The sequence below is a fragment of the Opisthocomus hoazin genome, unplaced genomic scaffold (genome assembly GCF_030867145.1).
Source record: "Opisthocomus hoazin isolate bOpiHoa1 unplaced genomic scaffold, bOpiHoa1.hap1 HAP1_SCAFFOLD_268, whole genome shotgun sequence".
Taxonomy (NCBI): domain Eukaryota; kingdom Metazoa; phylum Chordata; class Aves; order Opisthocomiformes; family Opisthocomidae; genus Opisthocomus; species Opisthocomus hoazin.
Window position 1 is genome coordinate 5,321 of NW_027448836.1, and position 16,875 is coordinate 22,195.

The following is a 16,875-nucleotide window of genomic DNA, read 5'->3' on the forward strand; positions in this document are numbered from 1 at the left end:
CTTTCCCGGGATGGAGGTGAGGCTGACCGGCCTGTAGTTCCCTGGGTCCTCCTTCTTGCCCTTTTTGAAGATTGGAGTGACATTGGCCTTTCTCCAGTCCTCCGGCACCTCTCCTGTCCTCCAGGACCTCTCAAAGATGATGGAGAGTGGCTCAGCAATGACATCCGCCAGCTCCCTCAGCACTCGTGGGTGCATTCCATCAGGGCCCATGGATTTGTGGACATCCAAATCACTTAAGCGATCCCTCACACAGTCCTCCTCGACCAAGGGAAAGTCGTCCTCTTTGTAGGCTTATTCTCCTACCTCCGGGGCCTGGGATTCCTGAGGGCCAGTCTTAGCACTGAAGACTGAAGCAAAGAAGGCATTCAGTAGCTCTGCCTTCTCCGCATCCCCCGTCACCAGGACACCCGCCTCATTCAGCAGCGGCCCCACATTGTCCCTAGCCTGCCTTTTGCTGCTGATGTAGTTGAAGAAGCCCTTCTTGTTGTTTTTGACATCCCTTGACAGCTTCAATTCCAGGTGGGCCCTGGCCTTCCTCGTCGCATCCCTGCATGCTCTCACCACGTTTCTGTACTCTTCCCAAGTGGCCTGTCCCTCTTTCCACATTCCATGGACCTTTCTCTTCTGCCTGATCTCCGCTAGAAGCTCCTTGTTTAACCATGCAGGTCTCCTGCCTCCTTTGCTCGATTTCTTTCTCAGGGGGATGCATTGCTCCTGTGCATGGAAGAAGTGCTGTTTAAAGAGCGACCAGCACTCATGGACCCCCCTGCCTTCGAGAGCCCTGGCCCACGGGATTCCTCCCAGTAGCTCCTTGAAGAGGGCAAAGTCAGCCCTCCTGAGGTCCAGGGTTTTGATCCTGCTTATCGCCCTGCTTCCTCCACGCAGGATCCTGAACTCGACCATTTCATGGTCACTGCAGCCGAGTCTACCTCCAGCCTTCACATCCTCCACCAGTCCCTCCTTGTTTGTTAACACAAGGTCCAGCAGCGCGCCTTTCCTTGTTGGTTCCTCCACCACTTGCATCAGAAAGTTATCGTCGATGCTCTGTAGGAACCTCCTGGATTGCGCCTGCCTAGCTGTATGGTCTTCCCAGCTGATGTCAGGGTGGTTGAAGTCCCCCATGAGAACCAGGGCCTGTGACTGTGAGGCTGCTTGCAGCTGCCTGTAGAAGGCCTCATCAACCTCCTCCTCCTGGTCAGGTGGCCTGTAGTACACACCCACCGTAATGTCACCCTTATGAGCCTGTCCCTTCATTCTAACCCACAAGCTTTCAACTTGTTCCTCATTTGCCCCCAGGCCAAGCTCAATGCATTCCAGTTGCTCCCTCACATATAGAGCAACTCCCCCACCTCTCCTTGTTGGCCTGTCTTTCCTAAAGAGTCTGTAGCCATCTATGACAGCATGCCAGTCATGCGAGTTGTCCCACCACGTTTCTGTGATGGCGACCAAGTCGTAGCCGTCCTGCTGTATAATGGCTTCCAGCTCCTCCTGTTTGTTGCCCATGCTACGTGCGTTGGTGTAAACACACTTGAGCTGGGCTGTCAATCTCACCCCTGGCCTTGGCACTCCAAGCCTAGGCTCATCCCTAGTGAGCTGGGCGATGTCCCCTTCCCCCTTCGAACCTAGTTTAAAGCCCTCTCAATGAGCCCCGCCAGCTCGTGGCCAAGAATCCTTTTTCCCCTTTGAGATAGCTGAGTTCCACCTGTCGCCAGCAGGCCCGGTGCTGTGTACACCTCCCCGTGATCAAAGAAGCCAAAATTTGACCGATGGCACCAGTCCCTGAGACACCTGTTAACCAGGTGAGTTTTCCTGCCGCTTTCAGTGCTGTTCCCTGCCACTGATGGGATGGAGGAAAACACCACCTGCGCCCCTGATCCCTCAACCAATCGCCCCAGTGCCCTGAAGTCCCTTTTGATGGCCTTGGAACTTCTTTCTGCGATCTCGTCCCCGCCAACCTGCATTACCAAGAGGGGGTAGTAATCAGAAGGCCGCACCAGACCAGGGAGTTTCTTCGCAACATCCCTAACCCGGGCCCCAGGGAGGCAGCAGACTTCCCTGTGGGATGGGTCCGGTCAGCAGATCGGGCCCTCTGTTCCCCTCAGAAGGGAATCACCTATGACAATGACCCTCCTTTTTTTCTTAGTTGAGGCAGTCGTAATTCTTGGGGCTGTCTGACTCGTTCTAGGCAACCCCCTGGATGGAGCCTCACCTTCACCCACATCCTCTGTGGCCGGTCCCTCACATTCCAGAGCCCCATATCTGTTGCTTAAGCTCCATGGTGTCAGGCAGGAGCAGCCCCGTGGAGCAGGAGAAGAGGAGCCCGACAGAACTGAAGAGGAGCAGCCCCATGCAGTCAGAAAAAAGCTCCTTGGGACAGGGCAGCAGCACGTCCATGGGACCAGACACGAGCAGCCCTATGGCCATGGACAGGAGGAGGCCCAAGGGGATGGAAAGGAGCAGCTCCATGGCACCGTCCAGAAGCAGCCCCGTGGGGCTGGGCAGGAAGAGCCTAATGGAACTGAAGAGGAGCAACCCCACAGAGCCGGGCTAGAGCAGTCCCAAGTCACTTGACCGGAGCAGCCCCATGGGGCCACAAAGGACCAGTCCCAAGTGGCTCGAGAGGAGCAGCCCCACGGGGCCAGACAGAAGAAGCTCCGTCGCAGCAGACATCATGACCTCCATGGGAGGACCAGCCAGCACCATCCCTGCTGCTCCGGGCAGGAGCACCCTGGCAGAGACCAGAGCCCAGCAGCAAATGCCCACAGGCAGGGCGCGTGGCCAGGCTACCCAGGGACGTGCAAGGCAGCATGGTGCCTGCGGGAGGGCTGCGCCCGGCTCTGGAGATGCCAAAGAGGAAGCCCATGCCGAGCGTGGACACAGGGTGAGTGCTGGGGGAGTCCCCAAATCCTGCCCCAGACCATGACACCGTGCCTGGCCCTGCCCGCACTGCCCAGCCCTGCCCGCCGGCCGAGGTCGGGGTGCTGCTCGTGGGTCCCGGTGGAGGGGCCGGGGTGCAGCGGGGTCTCTTCTCTCTCCTCCTCTGCACGGACAGCACGGAGGCGTGGAGCAAGGCCCCGCGGGCTTCGCTGGCTTCCGTGGACTCCCTGGGCTCCCTGGCCTCCCTGTTGCACAGCAGCTCCATTTCCATGGGCTCGCTCTACTCCCTCCTGGAGTCTTGGCCCAGTCCGATGGCGGAGCTGGCAGCACTCAACCGCTCAGCACCCTCCCAGTCACCCAGTGCTGTCTGCGACTCGGTGGGGGAGCCGGAGCCAGACCGTGGCCAGGACCCATCACAGCCGCCAGTGTCGGGGGCAGAGCAAGACCAGGTCCCTGGGGACAAGGAGGACAGGGTACAGAGCCCCAAACGTGCAGCCACCCCCCACCAGCTCCCCACACATGCCCATGACCGTGGCGCAGCTCATCCCAGAGTTCATCCGCGCCATCCGGGACAACCCGCTGTCAACGCAGCAGCGACGCGAGCTGCTGCAGGCACTGCAGGCTCAGGATCAAGGGGGAGAGGGGGGAAGCAGGGGAGCCTGTGGTGGGACCTCCCCTGGGGAGCTCCCATGTCCACTCACCAAGACAGAGGAGCAGGTCCAGCTGCAACAGCTGAGGGCCAGAGTGTGGCCCCAGAGCCCTGGAGCACAGCTGCCATGGATTGACGAGGACGTGGACGAAGCTTTGGATGGGGTCCTACACAAGGACAGAGAAGTGGGCCCAGAGACCCTCAGCTCCATGGAGGTGGAAAGGTGTGGCAGCATGCCACAATATGTTACGGCAGTCAAAAACGAAGCAAGCACAGCAATAGAAAGCAGACAGAAGCAGAAGCACTTTACTGGGTATCCATAACATTTTTATATTCCCTTCTCCCTCACCCCTTGAATCTCATTGGTGAGGGTCTCTTGGCACGCGGTTCCTTTGTGCTTCTGATTGATCATCTTGTGTCGTTCACCCAATCTTCACGCTTGGCTAGCAGTTGGGGTCTGGCATCCTGTTTCTTTGTTCCTTTCCTCCTGTCCTTCAGCCACAGCTGCACCCCTCCAGGTACACCCTGGACTCCCCCATCCTTCCACATTACCCACCAGATGCGTGCAGGTGCTTGAGCAGAATCGATCCCGTGGATAGGTTTTCCCTGTCCCGAGGAGGGAAGAGCCCAGACTGTTTTTCCCGGCCAGTTCCTTAGATGTGTCCCAGGGACCTTCTCTCCTCCCACAGTGCGCAGGGGTTTGGGTCGAGCAGGTCCAGGCCGAGTGGCAGATTCCCTGGTGCTAGCGAGGCGAGTGGCTTCTGCTGAATGCGCCTCCCAGTGCTGGAATGTCCCGGCACCCTGTGCCTGTGCCCTGTACCCGGCACCCGTACCCTGTGCCTGCACAGCTCGGACTGCCCCGCGGTGTCACAAAGGGGGCCCTGGCATGGCTCACGGTGTCATAAAGGGGGGTGTGCCTGCCTGCTATAAAAGGGCTCTGCGAGAGCAGGCAGCTGGCTGGGGGCTTCAGTCTGCCGTTATCTCCTGGTTGCCCTGCAGCGTTTCTGGAAGCACCTGGAACGTCGGGATGAACGTGGTGAGAGCCTGGCAACAGAACCGGAGAGGTGAGTGGCCCCAGCACCAAGCGCCCTGCAAACAGCCAACACCCCACGGCAGCGCTGAGCCGGGGCTGTGCCGGGGGCTGACGGCCGCTCACTCCATCTCCTCCCTCTGTAGATTCTCCCACTGCTAATGGAAGAGCGGTGAAGGCCATGCCGAGCGTGGAGACAGTGTGAGTGCTGGGGGAGTCCCCAAATCCTGCCCCAGACCCCTCTCCCCATGCCCTGCCCCTGCCCGCACTGCCCAGCCCTGCCCGCCGGCCGAGGTCGGGCTGCTGCCCGTGGGTCCCGGTGGAGGGGCCGGGGTGCAGCGGGGTCTCTTCTCTCTCCTCCTCTGCAGGGACAGCACGGAGGAGTGGAGCACAGCCCCGCTGGCCTTGCTGACCTCCCTGGTCCCCCTGTCACACAGCAGCTCCATTTCCATGGGCTCGGTCTACGCCTTCTCACATTCCTGGCGTGGTGCGATGATGGAGCCGCCGGCACTCAACCGCTCAGCACCCTCCCAGTCCCGCAAGCCTCTTTGCATCTCGGTGGGGCAGGCGGAGCCAGACCGTGGCCAGGACCACCCACTGCAGCCAGTGTCGGGGGCAGAGGAAGACCAGGACCCCGGGGACAAGGAGGACAGGGTACAGAGCCCCAGACATGTGCAGCCACCCCCCCCCAGCTCCCCACACATGCCCATGACCGTGGCGCAGCTCATCCCAGAGTTCATCCGCGCCATCCGGGACAACCCGCTGTCAACACAGCAGCGGCGCGAGCTGCTGCAGGCACTGCAGGCTCAGGATCAAGGGGGAGAGGGGGGAAGCAGGGGAGCCTGTGGTGGGACCTCCCCTGGGGAGCTCCCACGTCCCCCCACCAAGACGGAGGAGGACGTCCCTCTGGCAGTGTGGCCCCAGAGCCTCGGAGAAGACGTGCCATGCATTGATGACAACGTGGACGAGGCTGTGGATGGGGTCCTACACTGGGACAGAGCAATGAGCCCGGAGACCCTCAGTTCCATGGAGCTGGAAAGGAGCAGCTCCATGGTGTCAGGAATCAGCACCTCCACAGGGCAGAGCGTGAGGAGCCCGACAGTGTCAAAGAGGAGCAGCCCCATGGCACCAGAAAGGACCAGTCCCAAGGGGCTCGAGAGGAGCAGCCCCACGGGGCCAGAAAGAAGCAGCTCAGAGGTGGCAGACATCATTACCTCCCTGGGACGACCGGCCAGCAGCATCTCTGCTGCTTCCAACAGCAGCACCCAGGCAGAGACCAGACCCCAGCAACTGGAGCCCACAGGCAGGGCGCATGGCCGAGCGGCCTGGTCTCCACGCAGGGCAGGACGGTGCCTGCGGAAGGGCTGGCGACGCCTCAAGGCCTGGTGGAGATGCCACTTTCAGCCCCTACGTGACCGATGCTGCAAGTCCCAGTAGTGGCAGCGATGGTTCCACAAGGACAAGGGGATCCCCTACCACTGAGCGGCTGGGGCGTGCGGGGATGGGAACCCCCCTGGGCTGCCCTCCCATCTGAATTGTTCAAATATTAAATGTTTTCTCTGTCCCCGGTGTCGTGGTTCATCCAGCCATCACGCGGGTGGGGGTGCAACCCCCTCAGTGCCCGAGCCCAGCAGGGACGGGCTGGCACCAGGCACCGCTGGCACCCACCAAACTGGGGCAGGGGCTGGCCGGTACCCCAGTGGGTGTGCTGGTGTCCAGAGGGACCTGGGTGGGCTGGAGAAATGGGTCAGCAGGACCCTCCTGGAGTTCACCAAGTGAAAGTCCTGGCCCTGGGGAGGAGAACAAGGCTGGGGAGGGACGGGGTGCTAGTACGGGCCCTCAGCCTGATGCCCAGAGGCTACTGGGGGCTCGGTGGGGAGCTGGAGATGGACTCTGGCTAGGGCCACCCACTGCAGCCAGGGTCGGGGACAGAGCAAGAGCAGGTTCCCGGGGACAAGGAGGACAGGGCACAGAGCCCCAGACATGTGAAGCCGCACCGCAGCGGCCACCTAGCCATGGCCAATACCATGGGGCGGCTCATCCCGGCGTTCATCTGTGCCATCCGGGCCAACCAGGTGTCAACTGAGCAGCAACGCGAGCTGCTGCGGGAGCTGCGGGCCCAGCGTCAAGGGGGAGAGGGGGGTGACAGGGAAGCCTGGGGCGGGATCCCTCCCGGGGAGCCCTCACTTCCCCACACCAAGACGGAGGAGCAGGTCCATCTGGCAGTGTGGCCCCAGAGCCTCGCGGTAGACTTGCCATGGAAGGACGAGGACGTGGACGAGGCTGTGGATGGGGTCCTACACTGGGACAGAGCAGTGGGCCTGGAGACATTCAGCTCCATGGAGGTGGAAAGGAGCAGCTCCATGGCGTTAGCAAGCAGCAGGTCTATGGGGCAGAGCGTGAGAATCGCGATAGTATCGAAGAGGAGCAGCCCCATGGAGCCAGGCCGGAGAAGCCCGGGGATGCAGCTGGACAAGAGAAGCCCGATAGTACAGAAGAAGAACCGTCCCGTGGAGCGGAAGACAAGCCCGACAACACTGAAGAGGAGCAGCCCAATGGGGCCGGGAACGACCAGTCTCAAGGGGCTCGAGAGGAGCAGCCCCACGGGGCCAGACAGAAGCAGCTCCATGGGACCAGACATGATTACCTCCATGGGAGGACCGGCCAGCACCATCCCTGCTGCTCTGGGCAGGAGCACCCTGGCAGAGACCAGACCCCAGCAGCAGGTGCCCACAGGCAGGGCGCGTGGCCAGGCATCCCCAGGGCCATGCAGGGCAGCATGGTGCCTGCGGGAGGGCTGCGCCCGGCTCTGGAGATGCCTCAAGGCCTGGTGGAGACACCGCTGCCGGCCCCGACACATCTGATGCTGCAAGCCCCCGTGTTGGCAGCGATGGTCCCACAAGGACAACGGGTGCCCCTACCACTGAGCGGCCGGGGCTTGCGAAGCTCGGAACCCGGAGAGAATCCGCTCCGGAGGACTCCAAAGGAGCAGCTCCATGGCGTCGGGCAGGAGCAGCCCCCGGGCAGGGGCAGGAGGAGCCCGGTGGAGCTGGAGAGGAGGAGCCCAATGGAAGTGAAGAGGAGCAGCTCCATGGGGCCGGGCTGGACCAGTCCCACGGGGCTGAAGAAGAGCAGCCAAAACTGGACATGAGGAGCCCCATAGGGCCAGGCAGGAGCAGGTCCATGGGACCGGCCAGCAGCACCCCGGCACAGACTGGACCCCGGCAACGACTGCCCACGGGCTGACCCTCTCCTCATGTCCTGCCCCTGCCCGCGCTGCCCAGCCCTGCCCGCCGGCCGAGGTCAGGGTGCTGCCCGTGGGTCCCACTGGAGGGGCCAGGGTGCAGCGGGGTCTCTTCCTTCTCCTCTGCAGTGCCAGCACGAAGGCGTGGAGCAGGGAGCGCCTGTCCCCGCAGAACCTGCTGGCCTCCATGGACTCCCTGGGCTCCCTGGCCACCCTGTCGCAGAGCAGCTCCATTTCCATGGGCTCGCTCTACTCCTTCCTGGACCCTGGCCCAGAGCGATGGCGGAGCTGGCAGCACTCAACCACTCAGAAGCCTCCTAGTCCCCCAGGACTGTTGGGGGGGTCAGCTGGGGAGCCGGATCCAGACCGTGGCCAGGACCCCCCACTGCAGCCAGTGTCAGGGACAGAGCAAGAGCAGATCTCCAGGGTCAAGGAGGACAGGGCACAGAGCTCCGCAGAAGTGAAGCCGCACCCCAGCAGCCCCTCAGCCATGACCATGGGCACGGGGCAGCTCGTCCCAGAGCTCATCCGGGCCAAGCAGGTGTCAACAGAGCAGCAATGCAAGCTGCTGCAGGCACTGCTGGCCCGGCATCGAGGGGGAGCAGGAGATGGTGTGGGAGCCTGCGGTGGGACCCCCCCTGGGGAGCTCCCATGTCCACCCACCAAGACAGAGGAGCAGGTCCAGCTGCAACAGCTGAGGGCCAGAGTGTGGCCCCAGAGCCCTGGAGCACAGCTGCCATGGATTGACGAGGACGTGGACGAAGCTTTGGATGGGGTCCTACACAAAGACAGAGAAGCGGGCCCAGAGACCCTCGGCTCCATGGAGGTGGAAAGGTGTGGCAGCATGCCACAATATGTTACGGCAGTCAAAAAGGAAGCAAGCACAGCAATAGAAAGCAGACAGAAGCAGAAGCACTTTACTGGGTATCCATAACATTTTTATATTCCCTTCTCCCTCACCCCTTGAATCTCATTGGTGAGGGTCTCTTGGCACGCGGTTCCTTTGTGCTTCTGATTGATCATCTTGTGTCGTTCACCCAATCTTCACGCTTGGCTAGCAGTTGGGGTCTGGCATCCTGTTTCTTTGTTCCTTTCCTCCTGTCCTTCAGCCACAGCTGCACCCCTCGAGGTACACCCTGGACTCCCCCATCCTTCCACATTACCCACCAGGTGCATGCAGGTGCTTGAGCAGAATCGATCCCGTGGATAGGTTTTCCCTGTCCCGAGGAGGGAAGAGCCCAGACTGTTTTTCCCGGCCAGTTCCTTAGATGTGTCCCAGGGACCTTCTCTCCTCCCACAGTGCGCAGGGGTTTGGGTCGAGCAGGTCCAGGCCGAGTGGCAGATTCCCTGGTGCTAGCGAGGCGAGTGGCTTCTGCTGAATGCGCCTCCCAGTGCTGGAATGTCCCGGCACCCTGTGCCTGTGCCCTGTACCCGGCACCCGTACCCTGTGCCTGCACAGCTCGGACTGCCCCGCGGTGTCACAAAGGGGGCCTGGCATGGCTCACGGTGTCATAAAGGGGGGTGTGCCTGCCTGCTATAAAAGGGCTCTGCGAGAGCAGGCAGCTGGCTGGGGGCTTCAGTCTGGCGTTATCTCCTGGTTGCCCTGCAGCGTTTCTGGAAGCACCTGGAACGTAGGATGAACGTGGTGAGAGCCTGGGAACAGAACCGGAGAGGTGAGTGGCCCCAGCACCAAGCGCCCTGCAAACAGCCAACACCCCACGGCAGCGCTGAGCCGGGGCTGTGCCGGGGGCTGACGGCCGCTCACTCCATCTCCTCCCTCTGTAGATTCTCCCACTGCTAATGTAAGAGCGGTGAAGGCCTTGCCGAGCGTGGAGACAGTGTGAGTGCTGGGGGAGTCCCCAAATCCTGCCCCAGACCCCTCTCCCCATGCCCTGCCCCTGCCCGCACTGCCCAGCCCTGCCCGCCGGCCGAGGTCGGGCTGCTGCCCGTGGGTCCTGGTGGAGGGGCCGGGGTGCAGCGGGGTCTCTTCTCTCTCCTCCTCTGCAGGGACAGCACGGAGGAGTGGAGCACAGCCCCGCTGGCCTTGCTGACCTCCCTGGTCCCCCTGTCACACAGCAGCTTCATTTCCATGGGCTCTGTCTACGCCTTCTCACATTCCTGGCGTGGTGCGATGATGGAGCCGCCGGCACTCAACCGCTCAGCACCCTCCCAGTCCCGCAAGCCTCTTTGCATCTCGGTGGGGCAGGCGGAGCCAGACTGTGGCCAGGACCACCCACTGCAGCCAGTGTCGGGGGCAGAGGAAGACCAGGACCCCGGGGACAAGGAGGACAGGGTACAGAGCCCCAGACATGTGCAGCCACCCCCCACCAGCTCCCCACACATGCCCATGACCATGGCGCAGCTCATCCCAGAGTTCATCCGCGCCATCCGGGACAACCCGCTGTCAACGCAGCAGCGACGCGAGCTGCTGCAGGCACTGCAGGCTCAGGATCAAGGGGGAGAGGGGGGAAGCAGGGGAGCCTGTGGTGGGACCTCCCCTGGGGAGCTCCCACGTCCCCCCACCAAGACGGAGGAGGACGGCCCTCTGGCAGTGTGGCCCCAGAGCCTCGCAGAAGACGTGCCATGCACTGATGACAACGTGGACGAGGCTGTGGATGGGGTCCTACACTGGGACAGAGCAATGAGCCCGGAGACCCTCAGCTCCATGGAGCTGGAAAGGAGCAGCTCCATGGTGTCAGGAATCAGCACCTCCACAGGGCAGAGCGTGAGGAGCCCGACAGTGTCAAAGAGGATCAGCCCCATGGCACCAGAAAGGACCAGTCCCAAGGGGCTCGAGAGGAGCAGCCCCACGGGGCCAGAAAGAAGCAGCTCAGAGGTGGCAGACATCATTACCTCCCTGGGACGACCGGCCAGCAGCATCTCTGCTGCTTCCAACAGCAGCACCCAGGCAGAGACCAGACCCCAGCAACTGGAGCCCACAGGCAGGGCGCATGGCCGAGCGGCCTGGTCTCCATGCAGGGCAGGACGGTGCCTGCGGAAGGGCTGGCGACGCCTCAAGGCCTGGTGGAGATGCCACTTTCAGCCCCTACGTGACCGATGCTGCAAGTCCCAGTAGTGGCAGCGATGGTTCCACAAGGACAAGGGGATCCCCTACCACTGAGCGGCTGGGGCGTGCGGGGATGGGAACCCCCCTGGGCTGCCCTCCCATCTGAATTGTTCAAATATTAAATGTTTTCTCTGTCCCCGGTGTCGTGGTTCATCCAGCCATCACGCGGGTGGGGGTGCAACCCCCTCAGTGCCCGAGCCCAGCAGGGACGGGCTGGCACCAGGCACCGCTGGCACCCACCAAACTGGGGCAGGGGCTGGCCGGTACCCCAGTGGGTGTGCTGGTGTCCAGAGGGACCTGGATGGGCTGGAGAAATGGGTCAGCAGGACCCTCCTGGAGTTCACCAAGTGAAAGTCCTCGCCCTGGGGAGGAGAACAAGGCTGGGGAGGGACGGGGTGCTAGTACGGGCCCTCAGCCTGATGCCCAGAGGCTACTGGGGGCTCGGTGGGGAGCTGGAGATGGACTCTGGCTAGGGCCACCCACTGCAGCCAGGGTCGGGGACAGAGCAAGAGCAGGTTCCCGGGGACAAGGAGGACAGGGCACAGAGCCCCAGACATGTGAAGCCGCACCGCAGCGGCCACCTAGCCATGGCCAATACCATGGGGCGGCTCATCCCGGCGTTCATCTGTGCCATCCGGGCCAACCAGGTGTCAACTGAGCAGCAACGCGAGCTGCTGCGGGAGCTGCGGGCCCAGCGTCAAGGGGGAGAGGGGGGTGACAGGGAAGCCTGGGGCGGGATCCCTCCCGGGGAGCCCTCACTTCCCCACACCAAGACGGAGGAGCAGGTCCATCTGGCAGTGTGGCCCCAGAGCCTCGCGGTAGACTTGCCATGGAAGGACGAGGACGTGGACGAGGCTGTGGATGGGGTCCTACACTGGGACAGAGCAGTGGGCCTGGAGACATTCAGCTCCATGGAGGTGGAAAGGAGCAGCTCCATGGCGTTAGCAAGCAGCAGGTCTATGGGGCAGAGCGTGAGAATCGCGATAGTATCGAAGAGGAGCAGCCCCATGGAGCCAGGCCGGAGAAGCCCGGGGATGCAGCTGGACAAGAGAAGCCCGATAGTACAGAAGAAGAACCGTCCCGTGGAGCGGAAGACAAGCCCGACAACACTGAAGAGGAGCAGCCCAATGGGGCCGGGAACGACCAGTCTCAAGGGGCTCGAGAGGAGCAGCCCCACGGGGCCAGACAGAAGCAGCTCCATGGGACCAGACATGATTACCTCCATGGGAGGACCGGCCAGCACCATCCCTGCTGCTCTGGGCAGGAGCACCCTGGCAGAGACCAGACCCCAGCAGCAGGTGCCCACAGGCAGGGCGCGTGGCCAGGCATCCCCAGGGCCATGCAGGGCAGCATGGTGCCTGCGGGAGGGCTGCGCCCGGCTCTGGAGATGCCTCAAGGCCTGGTGGAGACACCGCTGCCGGCCCCGACACATCTGATGCTGCAAGCCCCCGTGTTGGCAGCGATGGTCCCACAAGGACAACGGGTGCCCCTACCACTGAGCGGCCGGGGCTTGCGAAGCTCGGAACCCGGAGAGAATCCGCTCCGGAGGACTCCAAAGGAGCAGCTCCATGGCGTCGGGCAGGAGCAGCCCCCGGGCAGGGGCAGGAGGAGCCCGGTGGAGCTGGAGAGGAGGAGCCCAATGGAAGTGAAGAGGAGCAGCTCCATGGGGCCGGGCTGGACCAGTCCCACGGGGCTGAAGAAGAGCAGCCAAAACTGGACATGAGGAGCCCCATAGGGCCAGGCAGGAGCAGGTCCATGGGACCGGCCAGCAGCACCCCGGCACAGACTGGACCCCGGCAACGACTGCCCACGGGCTGACCCTCTCCTCATGTCCTGCCCCTGCCCGCGCTGCCCAGCCCTGCCCGCCGGCCGAGGTCAGGGTGCTGCCCGTGGGTCCCACTGGAGGGGCCAGGGTGCAGCGGGGTCTCTTCCCTCTCCTCTGCAGTGCCAGCACGAAGGCGTGGAGCAGGGAGCGCCTGTCCCCGCGGACCCCGCTGGCCTCCATGGACTCCCTGGCCACCCTGTCGCAGAGCAGCTCCATTTCCATGGGCTCGCTCTACTCCTTCCTGGACCCTGGCCCAGAGCGATGGCGGAGCTGGCAGCACTCAACCACTCAGAAGCCTCCTAGTCCCCCAGGACTGTTGGGGGGGTCAGCTGGGGAGCCGGATCCAGACCGTGGCCAGGACCCCCCACTGCAGCCAGTGTCAGGGACAGAGCAAGAGCAGATCTCCAGGGTCAAGGAGGACAGGGCACAGAGCTCCGCAGAAGTGAAGCCGCACCCCAGCAGCCCCTCAGCCATGACCATGGGCACGGGGCAGCTCGTCCCAGAGCTCATCCGGGCCAAGCAGGTGTCAACAGAGCAGCAATGCAAGCTGCTGCAGGCACTGCTGGCCCGGCATCGAGGGGGAGCAGGAGATGGTGTGGGAGCCTGCGGTGGGACCCCCCCTGGGGAGCTCCCATGTCCACCCACCAAGACAGAGGAGCAGGTCCAGCTGCAACAGCTGAGGGCCAGAGTGTGGCCCCAGAGCCCTGGAGCACAGCTGCCATGGATTGACGAGGACGTGGACGAAGCTTTGGATGGGGTCCTACACAAAGACAGAGAAGCGGGCCCAGAGACCCTCAGCTCCATGGAGGTGGAAAGGTGTGGCAGCATGCCACAATATGTTACGGCAGTCAAAAAGGAAGCAAGCACAGCAATAGAAAGCAGACAGAAGCAGAAGCACTTTACTGGGTATCCATAACATTTTTATATTCCCTTCTCCCTCACCCCTTGAATCTCATTGGTGAGGGTCTCTTGGCACGCGGTTCCTTTGTGCTTCTGATTGATCATCTTGTGTCGTTCACCCAATCTTCACGCTTGGCTAGCAGTTGGGGTCTGGCATCCTGTTTCTTTGTTCCTTTCCTCCTGTCCTTCAGCCACAGCTGCACCCCTCGAGGTACACCCTGGACTCCCCCATCCTTCCACATTACCCACCAGGTGCATGCAGGTGCTTGAGCAGAATCGATCCCGTGGATAGGTTTTCCCTGTCCCGAGGAGGGAAGAGCCCAGACTGTTTTTCCCGGCCAGTTCCTTAGATGTGTCCCAGGGACCTTCTCTCCTCCCACAGTGCGCAGGGGTTTGGGTCGAGCAGGTCCAGGCCGAGTGGCAGATTCCCTGGTGCTAGCGAGGCGAGTGGCTTCTGCTGAATGCGCCTCCCAGTGCTGGAATGTCCCGGCACCCTGTGCCTGTGCCCTGTACCCGGCACCCGTACCCTGTGCCTGCACAGCTCGGACTGCCCCGCGGTGTCACAAAGGGGGCCTGGCATGGCTCACGGTGTCATAAAGGGGGGTGTGCCTGCCTGCTATAAAAGGGCTCTGCGAGAGCAGGCAGCTGGCTGGGGGCTTCAGTCTGGCGTTATCTCCTGGTTGCCCTGCAGCGTTTCTGGAAGCACCTGGAACGTCGGGATGAACGTGGTGAGAGCCTGGGAACAGAACCGGAGAGGTGAGTGGCCCCAGCACCAAGCGCCCTGCAAACAGCCAACACCCCACGGCAGCGCTGAGCCGGGGCTGTGCCGGGGGCTGACGGCCGCTCACTCCATCTCCTCCCTCTGTAGATTCTCCCACTGCTAATGTAAGAGCGGTGAAGGCCTTGCCGAGCGTGGAGACAGTGTGAGTGCTGGGGGAGTCCCCAAATCCTGCCCCAGACCCCTCTCCCCATGCCCTGCCCCTGCCCGCACTGCCCAGCCCTGCCCGCCGGCCGAGGTCGGGCTGCTGCCCGTGGGTCCTGGTGGAGGGGCCGGGGTGCAGCGGGGTCTCTTCTCTCTCCTCCTCTGCAGGGACAGCACGGAGGAGTGGAGCACAGCCCCGCTGGCCTTGCTGACCTCCCTGGTCCCCCTGTCACACAGCAGCTCCATTTCCATGGGCTCGGTCTACGCCTTCTCACATTCCTGGCGTGGTGCGATGATGGAGCCGCCGGCACTCAACCGCTCAGCACCCTCCCAGTCCCGCAAGCCTCTTTGCATCTCGGTGGGGCAGGCGGAGCCAGACCGTGGCCAGGACCACCCACTGCAGCCAGTGTCGGGGGCAGAGGAAGACCAGGACCCCGGGGACAAGGAGGACAGGGTACAGAGCCCCAGACATGTGCAGCCACCCCCCACCAGCTCCCCACACATGCCCATGACCATGGCGCAGCTCATCCCAGAGTTCATCCGCGCCATCCGGGACAACCCGCTGTCAACGCAGCAGCGACGCGAGCTGCTGCAGGCACTGCAGGCTCAGGATCAAGGGGGAGAGGGGGGAAGCAGGGGAGCCTGTGGTGGGACCTCCCCTGGGGAGCTCCCACGTCCCCCCACCAAGACGGAGGAGGACGGCCCTCTGGCAGTGTGGCCCCAGAGCCTCGCAGAAGACGTGCCATGCACTGATGACAACGTGGACGAGGCTGTGGATGGGGTCCTACACTGGGACAGAGCAATGAGCCCGGAGACCCTCAGCTCCATGGAGCTGGAAAGGAGCAGCTCCATGGAGCTGCAAAGGAGCAGCCCCACGGGGCAGAGCGTGAGGAGCCCGACAGTGTCAAAGAGGATCAGCCCCATGGCACCAGAAAGGACCAGTCCCAAGGGGCTCGAGAGGAGCAGCCCCACGGGGCCAGAAAGAAGCAGCTCAGAGGTGGCAGACATCATTACCTCCCTGGGACGACCGGCCAGCAGCATCTCTGCTGCTTCCAACAGCAGCACCCAGGCAGAGACCGGACCCCAGCAACTGGAGCCCACAGGCAGGGCGCATGGCCGAGCGGCCTGGTCTCCATGCAGGGCAGGACGGTGCCTGCAGAAGGGCTGGCGACGCCTCAAGGCCTGGTGGAGATGCCACTTTCAGCCCCTACGTGACCGATGCTGCAAGTCCCAGTAGTGGCAGCGATGGTTCCACAAGGACAAGGGGATCCCCTACCACTGAGCGGCTGGGGCGTGCGGGGATGGGAACCCCCCTGGGCTGCCCTCCCATCTGAATTGTTCAAATATTAAATGTTTTCTCTGTCCCTGGAGTCGTGGTTCATCCACCCATCTCGCGGCTGGGGGTGCAACCCCCTCAGTGCCCGAGCCCAGCAGGGACGGGCTGGCACCAGGCACCGCTGGCACCCACCAAACTGGGGCAGGGGCTGGCCGGTACCCCAGTGGGTGTGCTGGTGTCCAGAGGGACCTGGGGGGGCTGCAGAAGTGGCCCAGCAGGAACCTCACCGAGTTCAGGCACATCTCTGCAGGGAGGTGCCAAGAGGATGGGGGCCGCAGGTGGTGGGCACAGCCACGAGCAGTGGCAGCAGTTTGGGGTGCTGCTGGGTTTCTTGGGTGGTTTTGGGGTGGCGTGGGACCCTTGAAGGGCTAATTCTGACTGTAACTGCTCCACAGGGGTCACTGGTCAGCGAGGATCCATCTGGCCTGAAGGGCAAGGACACCCAATGGCAAGAAGGGGTTAAACTGGCTGGAAGCTGGGGTGCCAGGGACAGGAGGACTCCTTGCGAGGCAGTGAACTTTCCCTGGGTGCTGAGATAAGGAACAGCCTCAGCACTGTCTTGTAGCCGTCCTGGAAAGGGAGCGCTCAGGACCCAAGCTCAGGGGCCACCTTAGGGCAGCAGAGCTGGGCAGGAGGATGGACCTGGGGCTGGGCTGAGGTGCCCCATGCCCGATCCTCCCCCCCTGTCCCTTGCTGCACATCTCCTGCTCTCCCTTGGCCTCGTGTGGGCCTCAGCCTTGTGCTCCTCAGTTTTATGTGGGACCAGAAGCCACATGTGCGTAGCGTCTGAAGAATTTTCACGTGGAGTGGATCGAGTCCAAGCTCTCTCTTCTCATGGATGCCCACGCCTCCCCTTCTATCCCTTTGGGTGCACAGGCCTGTAGCTTTGTTGTTCCTCACAGAGAAAAGCTAAACTCTGAATGCTTTTCACACAGAGGGGATCAGGTCACAGCTCTGTCTTGTTGGGGATGCTCAAACCTTCCCTCCTGCCCCTTGCTGCACACCTCCTGCTCTCCCTTTGCCAT

The 16,875-nt window shown here is 62.8% G+C and overlaps 2 long non-coding RNA genes across 2 annotated transcripts; both read right to left on the minus strand.

Annotated features, from left to right (window-relative positions):
* Window positions 1–3,807: 3,807 nt before the first annotated feature.
* On the minus strand, window positions 3,808–6,120 carry LOC142359428 (uncharacterized). The gene is made up of 2 exons (XR_012762347.1): window positions 5,771–6,120; window positions 3,808–4,540 (listed from the first exon to the last, which is right to left on the minus strand). It is a non-coding gene; the product is annotated as an uncharacterized LOC142359428 (long non-coding RNA).
* A 7,446-nt stretch (window positions 6,121–13,566) lies between these two features.
* LOC142359426 (uncharacterized) lies at window positions 13,567–16,417 on the minus strand. The gene is made up of 2 exons (XR_012762345.1): window positions 15,529–16,417; window positions 13,567–14,298 (listed from the first exon to the last, which is right to left on the minus strand). It is a non-coding gene; the product is annotated as an uncharacterized LOC142359426 (long non-coding RNA).
* Between the last annotated feature and the right edge of the window lie 458 nt (window positions 16,418–16,875).